Source organism: Triticum aestivum, chromosome 1B, assembly GCF_018294505.1.
Source record: "Triticum aestivum cultivar Chinese Spring chromosome 1B, IWGSC CS RefSeq v2.1, whole genome shotgun sequence".
Lineage (NCBI taxonomy): Eukaryota > Viridiplantae > Streptophyta > Magnoliopsida > Poales > Poaceae > Triticum > Triticum aestivum.
The window spans coordinates 114,221,424-114,232,239 of record NC_057795.1 but is presented as its reverse complement, the minus strand read 5'-3'; positions in this window follow the sequence as shown (position 1 = coordinate 114,232,239).

Below are 10,816 nucleotides of genomic sequence, written 5' to 3'. Positions count from 1 at the left end.
GCTCCAGGGATCCACCATCTGGTTGCAACAACCGGAAAGAAGAAAGAAGGAGGAAAAGGGATAGCAAAGCAACCGTGAGTACTCATCCAAAGTACTCACAAGCATCAGATCTATACGAAGTATGCATTGGTATCAAATGGAAGGGTTGTATCTGTGGACTGAACTGCAGAATGCCATAATAGAAGGGAAGGCATAGCCTATTGAAGACTAGCATCTTCAAGCAGCTCTAAGCATCTTGCAGCAAGTAGAAGAGTAAAGAATAGCATTTTACTTTTTTAATAAACATGTTGTAGAAACAATGCCCAGAGATCCTTCCCCGACTCCCTACGGAAAAGCAATCTCGGAGCCACATATCCATCACATATCTCAAGCGTCCATTTCTAGTTATATAAGATCAGGATATAAGTTTGAACGTTCATTACGGTGGACACGACTATTAATAGATAATCTTCCCTGTAGGGGTGCACCACGTTTTCCAACACGCTTTATTACTCTGGCCGGACACACTTTTCTGGGTCAATGCCCGGCCTCGAAAGATCAACACGTCGCAGCCCTACCTAGGCTTAGTAGAGAGGTCCCGTCGGTCTACCTCTTAAGCACTCCGGGGTCTGGGCCCATCACCCGTTGCACTCCGGGTCGTTGCGAGCAGGGCGGACAAGACTCCACCACTAAAGGATGGTGCTGGCCCAGCCGTGCTGCACTGCTAAACTGGACATATGAAAAAGCTTCGGCTGATACTGCGACGTCAAGGCCCATAACTATTCTCGCATGGTGGTTACTGCGTAAAGGCCAGAGGCCAACTCAGAGCAAACACACAAACCATTAGTGCATTGGGGGCTCCGTAAACGAGCAGAAACTCACGATAATGTGACCCCGTCGCCCCGTCTCATCAACTTACGACAAGAGCCCATACTGCCTGACCGTGCCACATGGAAAACTCGCGGGTGCTCTCCGGGCCCGCCCGACTTTCACATCAACTCGCGGGTACCCCTCAGGGCCTACCCAACTTCATTAATCGTCTCAAGTAAAGTCCGGGTAACCGTGTGTCCAAAACATCAAGGGGAAAACCCTAGGAATCACCCTCAACAGATTCCACTCGATGTAGTCATCAAGGTGAACATAAGAGGAGCCACCTCGAGGTTCACACTTGAGGAGTTGCACGATAGAGTCGTATCGGGAGTGGTCAAGGAGGAATCACCCTCTATAATCACGAGCGAATAGCTACACTACAGAATTATCATCAGGAGTGCGTTAGGAGGTATCACCCTCGGCACTCAATAGTAGCTCTACAGAGTTGAGCAACAAAAGGGGCGTGATGTGATGTGAGGTGTCGGGCTCTGGTCGTAGATCACGTTGATTGAGTAGTCGATGATGAAGCAGGGGCAACAAGGACAAGGTTGGGGTCAGTGATGGATCACTATCCAACCTATACTAAGCAGTTTAGGATAAGCAGGTAAGGTACAACAACAGGTACAAAAGCAAATCTGAATAGGAGCAATCAGTTACAGTAGCAAAATCTAATGCAAGCATGAGAGAATGGAATGGGCAATATCGGGATGGTTAAAGGGGGGCTCGCCTGGAAGCTCCGCTGAAAGGGAAGAAGTGTCATCGTCGATGTAGTCGATGACAGCGGTATCAACAGCGGTCTCAGGGTCTACCGAAAGGAAGAGGGGGGAGATACAATAAATACATAGCAAACAAGTGCAATACTAAGCATGACAAGACAAAAAGCAGTGGTAGGGGTGTTCTAACTTGGTACTACGTGATACCGGCAAAGGGGGATAACATCCGGAAATGCTTTCCCGAAGTTTAGTATTTTCGGACAGACGAACCGGAGTTACAATTATTTTCAATGATTTTCTAAAGATTTAGGCATTTATTTGGAATTCCTTGAAAATTGGCTGTCTGAGAAATCCTTAGTTTTAAACATCACTTGACTGCTTTCAAAAGGCTATAACTATTGTTATGTTCATCCTATGACTTAGTGCCTTATATCAATACTGATCACTTTCATGTGATCTAGAAGATGGTAACAATTGCATCTCTGCTAGATCCATATAACTTGTTTATTTTCTGCTCTAAAGTAGCTACCATAATAACTCTGTTTTTCGTCTTTTTTGTTAACAGAACATAGGCTTTTGTCATTTTCATTGCATTTAATCCGTGACTCGAATGGATTTGTTCCAATGGGATAAAATGGAGTTTGTCAAGTGTACTTTCTGTCCATATAATTATTACACCTTTTAACAGTTTTTTTACCGCTGATTTGGGGCTGTCTAGGTGGTTAGTTAATGTTGATTTAAAAAGCTAACTATAGCTGCAGTAGCCAGCAGCACTTAGCATCAGCAGCAGCCATAGCGGGAGCAGCATAGAAGTAGCGGCAACGGCAGCGGTAGCTGCGGGTGAGGGAGTCCTGGATTAGGGGGTATCCGGACAGCCGGACTATATACTTTGTCCGGACTGTTGGAGCGTGAAGATGCAAGACTCAAGACTCCATCCCATGTACGGATGGGACTCCTTTGCGTGGAAGACAAGCTTGGCGATCCGGATATTATATTTCCGTCCTTGTAACCGACTCCATGTAAACCCTAGCCCTCTCCGGTGTCTATATAAACTGGAGAGGTTGGTCCTTAGAGGGACGATCACAATCATAATCATCATAGGCTAGCTTCTAGGGTTTAGCCTCTACGATCTCGTGGTAGATCAACTCTTGTACTACTCATATCATCAATATCAATCAAGCAGGAACTAGGGTTTTACCTCCATCGAGAGGGCCTGAACCTGGGTAAACATTGTGTCCCTTGCTTCCTGTTACCATCAGCCTAAGACGCACAGATCGGTACCCCCTATCCGAGATCCGCCGGTTTTGACACCGACATTGGTGCTTTCATTGAGAGTTCCTCTGTGTCATCACAATAAGGCTCAATGGCCCGTCTCATTGTCAAGGACAACATCACCTTTGGGGGAGCGCTGGCTGTAGGCCAAACTCTCCGACTAGGCGGCCTCGTCATGTCTGCCCCGTCGGCTGTCGCGCCAACAATGACCTATCGGGTCATCACGCATAACCTCCACGTCAATTCGGAACTCGCCGAACAGATGGATCTGATGGAGCTCTCCTCTCTTAATGAGCTCTTGGATCGCATCGCCGCTCTGGGTGTCGCCACAGACTATGACCCGGTTGGGCTTAAACCCGACCAAATGGACATTAAATCCCCGCCGGTCACCCACGAGATAGCGGTAGTGGAGGAGCCACATACGGATTACCCCTCTATCTTGAGGACGAGTTATGTCCAGATCACCGAGCTCCCTGAGACGGACACCCTCTCAAGGGAAGACATGACCCAGACCCCGGAGTTAGAATTGGGTATTGGGCCGGAGAAATTGGGCAGCATGCCGGATCCCGAGCTATCAAGCCCGGAAGCTTCCCTGCCCCAGGGCGTTAGATCGGATCAGAATCAAGATTCAGCTACACCCACCCACCCATACTTAAACCTTCTCTCCCATATCAGACAAGAGCCCTAAGAGATAGTACATCGCTACTGGGCCAGATTCCTCCTTGTGCTAAACAAGGTCAAGGACTGTCGTGAGGAGGACGCAGTCTCACTTTTCTGCAAAAAACTGCACGAACAAAGGAATCCTTAATGCCATAAGAAGTCGTGACATAGCACACTTTGTTGACTTGGCAACCATAGTACAGAAGTACTGTGCGATGGAAAGCGCCTGGAAAACCCAAACAGAATTTTGGGATAGTCTGGCTCCCACTAAAACCTTTGTCCGAGCTAAATGGGCAAACTCTCATAAGTCAACCGATCCAATCCCCAAGAAACCAAAGCCCACCCTAGGGCGTGGAACCGTATAGGAAGAATGGCTCAATGGGCCATGTAAACTCCATAGCACGCCGGACACTACACCAACACATAGCCTTAGAGCATGTTGGATACTCCGGCAGGTAGCAAAAAGTGGCAAGGATCTTCTTGTAGGCCATAAAGCAGAACAACATCACGCCAAAGAAAACAATACGATACTAACAGTCTTCGAGACTTTCGCCTCAAACAATAGGCGCAAGCGAGCTCATCGAAGCTCCGCTGAAATCTGCCATGTGGCAAAAATAAATCCGTGGAACGACACTGCTATAACTTTCAATGCCAGTGATGAACCTCAATTCCAGACCATCCGGGCACCAGCCGCTCTGGTCCTTAGCCCAATCATAGAAGGCTGTCGGCTCACTAAAGTACTCATGGACGGTGGAAGCGGATTAAACTTGATCTACGAAGAAACACTCAACAAGATGGGAATTGATAAAAGCCGCATTGAGCAAAGCGGCACAACCTTTAGGGGAATCATCCCCAGTCGGGAAGCACGGTGTGCGGGAAAAATCACACTCGATGTGGTATTCGGCACTCCGGAGAACTACAGGTCCGAAGAAATCACATTCCAAGTGGCTCCTTTCAGTAGCGGATACCATGCCCTTCTAGGGCGGGCCGCGTTTACAAGCTTTCAAGATATACCCCATTATGGGTACATGAAGCTTAAAATTCCCGGACCCAATGGAATCATCACTCTAGCCAGTGATCCGGACGTCGCACTTCGCACCGAAAATAAAACCGCAGCACTAGCCCTGGAAGCATTATCCGAAGCCCTAGCAGCCGAAGAACTAACAATGCTGCGTGCCACCATGGATAGGGACGACGTGATACTTGACAAGCGACCCAAGTCCAGCTCATTTAAACCCGCAGACGAGATAGTCAAATTCCAGGTCCATCCAATGGACCACATGAAGACAGCTTCCATCGGGACACAGTTGAGCCCCACAATGGACGCCGCACTGCGAGACTTCCTGCGTGAGAATTGGGACATTTTCGCCTGGCACCCTTCATACATGCCGGGCATCCCACACAGACTGGCCGAACACAACCTTAATATACTAAAAGGATACAAGCCTGTCAAGTAGACTCTAAGGCGCTTTTCAGAGCCCAAATGGCAAGCCATGGGGGAAGAACTGGCCAAGCTACTCGGGGACGGATTCATCAGAGATATCAAGCATCCGGACTGGCTGGCAAATCTTGTAATGGTGCCAAAGAAGGACAAATCCTGGCGCCTATGCGTCGACTTCAAAGACCTCAATAAGGCTTGCCCCAAAGATCCCTTCCCCCAACCTCGCCATCGATCAAATCATCGACGCCACTACAGGACACGACTCACTATGTTTGCTCGACGCATACTCTGGATACCATCAAATAAAGATGGCAGAGTCCGACCAAGCTACAACGGCTTTCATAATGCCATATGGTCCCTTCTGCTTCAACACTATGCCTTTTGATCTTAAAAATGCTGGTGCAACCTATCAGCGCATGATCCAGACATGCCTGGAAAAGAAAATCGACAAGACAGTGGAGGCATATGTGGATGACGTGGTCATAAAAACAAGACACGTCGAAACTCTAATAGACGACTTGAGGCTTACATTCGATAACCTCTAAACATACGACATCAAGCTAAACCCAGAAAAATTTGTTTTCGGCGTACCCTCTAGGAAGCTGCTCGGCTTCATTGTTCCCAATAGAGGAATTGAGGCGATTCCGGAAAAGATTAGAGCTCTGTCGCAGTTGGCTATCCTAATAGACCTCAAGCATATCCAGAAACTAGCTGGCTGCGTGGCTGCCTTAAGCCGCTTTATCTCCTGGTTAGGAGAAAAGGCATTACCTCTTTATCACCTTCTTCGGCGCACTGAACACTTCGTGTGGACGGATGCAGCTGCGGCCGGACTGGACGAAATAAAGACTTGATTGGCCAGTAATCCAGTCCTAACAGCGCCAAATATTGGCAAACCCATGCTACTGTATATAGCTGCAACTCATCAAGTTGTAAGCGTAGTGCTCGTCGTCGAAGAGGCTGACGGATACAAATTCCCGCTCCAGAAGCCAGTATATTACGTATCCACGGTCCTCACCCCATGCAAATCCCGATACACACACTATCAAAAAATAGCATACGCAGTCTTCATGGCATCCCGGAAGCTACGACAGTACTTTCAAGAGTGTTCGATTACGGTGGCGTCCGAAGTACCATTCAACGACATAATAAATAACAGCGACGCTACGGGCTGGATTGCTAAATGGGCCATCGAGCTCCTTCCGTTCGACATAACATACAAGCCAGGCGGGTCATCAAGTCGCAAGTACTGGCTGACTTCGTCGCCGAATGGACAAAAGCCGAACTCCCTAAAGAGTACGGCGCGTACTCTAACTGGATCATGTACTTCGACGGCTCTAAAATGCTGGCCGGATTGGGAGCAGGTGTAGTCCCGACGTGTCCCACCGGAGACACGGTCTAGTACATACTCCAAATATTATACATAGACTCCAACAATGCAGCCGAATACGAGGCTCTGTTGCACGGTCTTCAAATGGCAGTCTCTATGGGCATTCAACGCCTAGAAGTGCGTGGGGATTCAAACCTCGCAATATCACAAATAAACAGAGACTTTGATGCCACGGATCCGAACATGGCGGCCTACTGTAATGCCGTCCTTAAAATGTCAGCTCGGTTCGAGGGGCTCGAGTTCTACCATATGGCTCGAGAAAACAATCAAGCGGCGGATATTCTCACCCGCATCGGCGCTAAACGCGACCCTGTCCCACCTAACATATTTTTGGAAAGGCTGTTCAAGCCATCCGTGGTATGGGAAGGGGAGTCCGGCAACACTAGCACGGATCCGAATACACCCCCAGATTCCGAAGCATCATACATAATCGAAGGCTCCTCCACCGAAATAACATCTTTGGCCCATGAAATCATGGTTGTAATCGCCTCGTGGACCGAGCCTTTCTTGGCCTACCTAAATAGGCAGGAGCTCCTCGAAGACCAAAATGAAGCACGTTGCATCGTGCGGCGTTCTAAAGCTTACAAAGTCCATGAAGGGGAACTCTATAAGAAAAGTGCGACCGGAGTGCTCCAAAGGTGCATCTCCAAAGAGGAAGGGCGGCAGCTCTTGGCTGAAATCCATGCCGGACTGGGCGGGCACCACACCGCGGCTCGAGCACTAGTCAGCAAGGCCTTCCGTACAGGCTTCTATTGGCGGACAGCCCGGGCAGACGCACAGGACCTTGTCCAACACTGCGTCGGTTGCCAGCTCTTTGCCAATCAAAGTCATATGCCCCCTACCGCTCTCCAAAAAATCCCCATAACTTGGCCCTTCGCGGTCTGGGGGCTGGATATGGTCGGACTTCTTAAAGGGGGAAGCCATAAGAAAAAATACTTACTGGTCATGGTAGACAAGTTCACCAAATGGATAGAAGCTAAACCAGTCAAAACGGCCGAATCCAGACCAGTGATAGACTTCATATCTGTTGGATTTTGGGTTCCGGCAGACCCTTGAGGTTCGAACACTGGGGTGCGCACGAAGATCTCTCCCCTACCGGCTCACGTCTCAAAGTCTCGCAGGGATATAAGCAAGAAAGATGAACACACAAGGGACACGAGATTTATACTGGTTCAGGCCACCATTGTGGTGTAATACTGTAACACCCACAATGCGGCTATATCTCCCACATGTCGAAGCACGACTTAGAGGCATAACCGCATGGTGGTTTTGTCGCAAGAAGGGTCATCTTCACACAATCCCATGTAATGAACAAGAATGGGATAAAGAGAGTTGGCTTACAATCGCCACTTCACACAATACATAAATTAAGATCATACATCATTCAAATACACTCATAGACCGGCTACGGTCAAATTCAAATGAAAAGAAGACAACCCCAAATGCTAGATCCCCGATCGTCCCGACTGGACACCTCTACTGATCGTCTGGAAACGATACATAGTAATGACCAAGGGCCTCATCAAACTCCCACTTCAGCTCAGTTGCGCCATCTACGCTGGTATCCTCGGCACCTGCATCTGTTTTGGTAGAATCTGTGAGCCACGGGGACTCAGCAATCTCACACCCGCGAGATCAAGACTATTTAAGCTCATAGGTAGGAAAATGGGTAATATGGTGGATCTGCGGCAAGCACTAAGCATATATGGTGGCTAACATACGCAAGTGAGAGCGAGAAGAGAAGCAACACAACGGTCGAGAAGCTAGAAGCGATCAAGAAGTGATCCTTAAACTACTTACGTCAAACATAACTCAAACCGTGTTCACTTCCCGGACTCCGCCGAGAAGAGACCATCACGGCTACACACACGGTTGATGCATTTTAATGAAGTCAAGTGTCAAGTTATCTACAACCGGACATTAAAAAATTCCCATCTGCCTCGTAACCGCGGGCATGGCTTTCGAAAGATAATATACCCTGCAGAGGTGCCCCAACTCAGCCCATCACAAGCTCTCACGGTCAACGAAGGATATACCTTCTCCCGGGAAGACCCGATCAGCCTCAGAATCCCGGTTCGCAAAATATTTCGACAATGGTAAAACAAGACCAGCAAGACCACCCGACTGTGCTGACAAATCCCGATAGGAGCTGCACATATCTCGTTCTCAGGGCACACCGGATGAGACAGGCTACGAGTAAAACCAGACTTTGAGTTTCCCCGAGGTGGCCCCGCAGGCGGCTCGGTTCGGACCAACACTCGAAGGAGCACTGGCCCGGGGGGGTCTAAAATAAAGATGACCCTCGGGCTCGCGAAAACCCAAGGGAAAAGGGCTTAGGTGGCAAATGGTAAAACCAAGTTTGGGCCTTGCTGGAGGAGTTTTATTCAAAGCGAACTGTTAAGGGGGTCCCATAAATCACCCAACCGTGTAAGGAACGCAAAATCAAGGAACATAACACCGGTATGACGGAAACTAGGGCGGCAAGAGTGGAACAAATCACCAGGTATAAGGCCGAGCCTTCCACCCTTTACCAAGTATATAAGGTGCATTAATTAAACAGGAGATATTGTGATATCCCAGAATATCCATGTTCCGACCAGGAACGAACTTCATCTTCACCTGCAACTAGCAACGCTATAAGAGGGGCTGAGCAAAAGCGGTGACATAGCCAAACAATGGTTTGCTAGGACAGGATGGTTAGAGGTTTGACATGGCAATAGGGAGGCATGATAAACAAAGGCAGGTAGAGCTAACATAGCGATAGAGCGAGTACTAGCAAGTAAAGATAGAAGTGATATCGAAGGTATGGTCATCTTGCCTGCAAGGTTCTCAGAGTTGTCGAAGGATTGATCCTCGTTAGCGTACTCAATAGGTTCCTCGTGCACATACTCGTCTCCCGGATCTACCCAAAGCAAGAACACAATCAAGGAACCACAATAAATCATGGTGCAATGCACAAGCAACATGATGCAATACATGTCATGAGATGCGAGATGTGATATGCAATGCATATGCGTGCTTCGGGAGGGAAAAGGATGAACAAGGCATCAACTTGGAAAACCAAGTATGCCGCTGGAAAGATGAGATGATTTCGGTTGAAATCGATATAAGGATCACCGGGAACAGATGCACGGTTTGCAGATGGCAAGCAACACAAGAATGGCACAAAGCTGCGATTAACAGCACGATGGTACTTAGCATGCAACAAGAAACTATGCTACAGCACCCCAACATAAAAACAAAACATATGGCAATGATCTACTGGAGATGCTTAACAAAAGAGGAACACTGAGCTACGGCTAAAACACATCATAACAGGTTGAAACAAGCATGGTGAAAGTGCAAAAAATATCAGGTTGGACATGGCATAAACAGCATCACGAAGCAATGTTCAGAGCAAGTTATCAACATGCTACAGGAACTTATAATAGCAAAACAAGGCATGGCATGAATCTACTCAAAGCATAGATCAAAAGTCCCTTACTGACCATAAGCCAAAAAGGACCAGAGAATATGATGGCACCCATGTAAACATAGCAAGTTTCGTTAACAGATTCAACAAACAGAGTATGGCATTGACAGAATTATGAAGGCATCTTCACGAGCTCGATGCACTCACTACAGAGCATTTAATGATAAACTAAGCATACATCCAGCAAGAAGACATGGAATAGAAGCTATGCATGGCAAGAACAACATCATAGCATACACGGATCAACTACAACAACCTTGGCAAAATTGCATAACATGTAAACAATCTGCTAGGAAACATTTTGAAGCAAAAGTAGAGCGAAAATGACATGCTAGACTACTCCATAATTGCAACCAGGGCCATGGATGGATAGAGCATAACCATATGTTCAAAACACCCTTACTGAAGTAACTCAAAATATGCATGGATCTCTCTGTAGCATCATGTTTACATGGCATCAATATAACAGCAGAACAGGGACTAAAATCAGCAATATCACGAAGCCTAGTTTGGATGCTTGTGCTAGTTACCACATTGATCACAAAAATATATGGAAAGTACCTCTGTAAAGAAGACATGGCATATTTCAAAGCTCATGTTAGGATCAAGTACATAGGATGCACACATCAATCATGGCAAAAATGACAAAAGTGCATGTTGTGATAAGAATCTAAAACTAACATTATGAAGCACTCTTCCAATAGCATTTCAGGCATCAATATGAGCTCAAATGAAAATGATGCAATGAGATGAAATGATGTACTCGTCGAGGCGAACAATTCGGTATGCTACACGCCCAAAACGGTGCCACTGGTGCAAAGTTGTGGTGCGATGAACATGCAACAGAAATAATGACAGATAAGGACAGACGAATTTCGGGGGGAGAAATCAACCAGGGTCCAGATCGGATCTGGGCGCGGATCGAGGCGTGCGGCGGCTCGGGGACGTGGCTGCCGGAGTTGAGGACGGAGACGGCTCCGGCGAGGGTCGGGGCGGCCGGATCTGGCTGGATCCGGCACCGG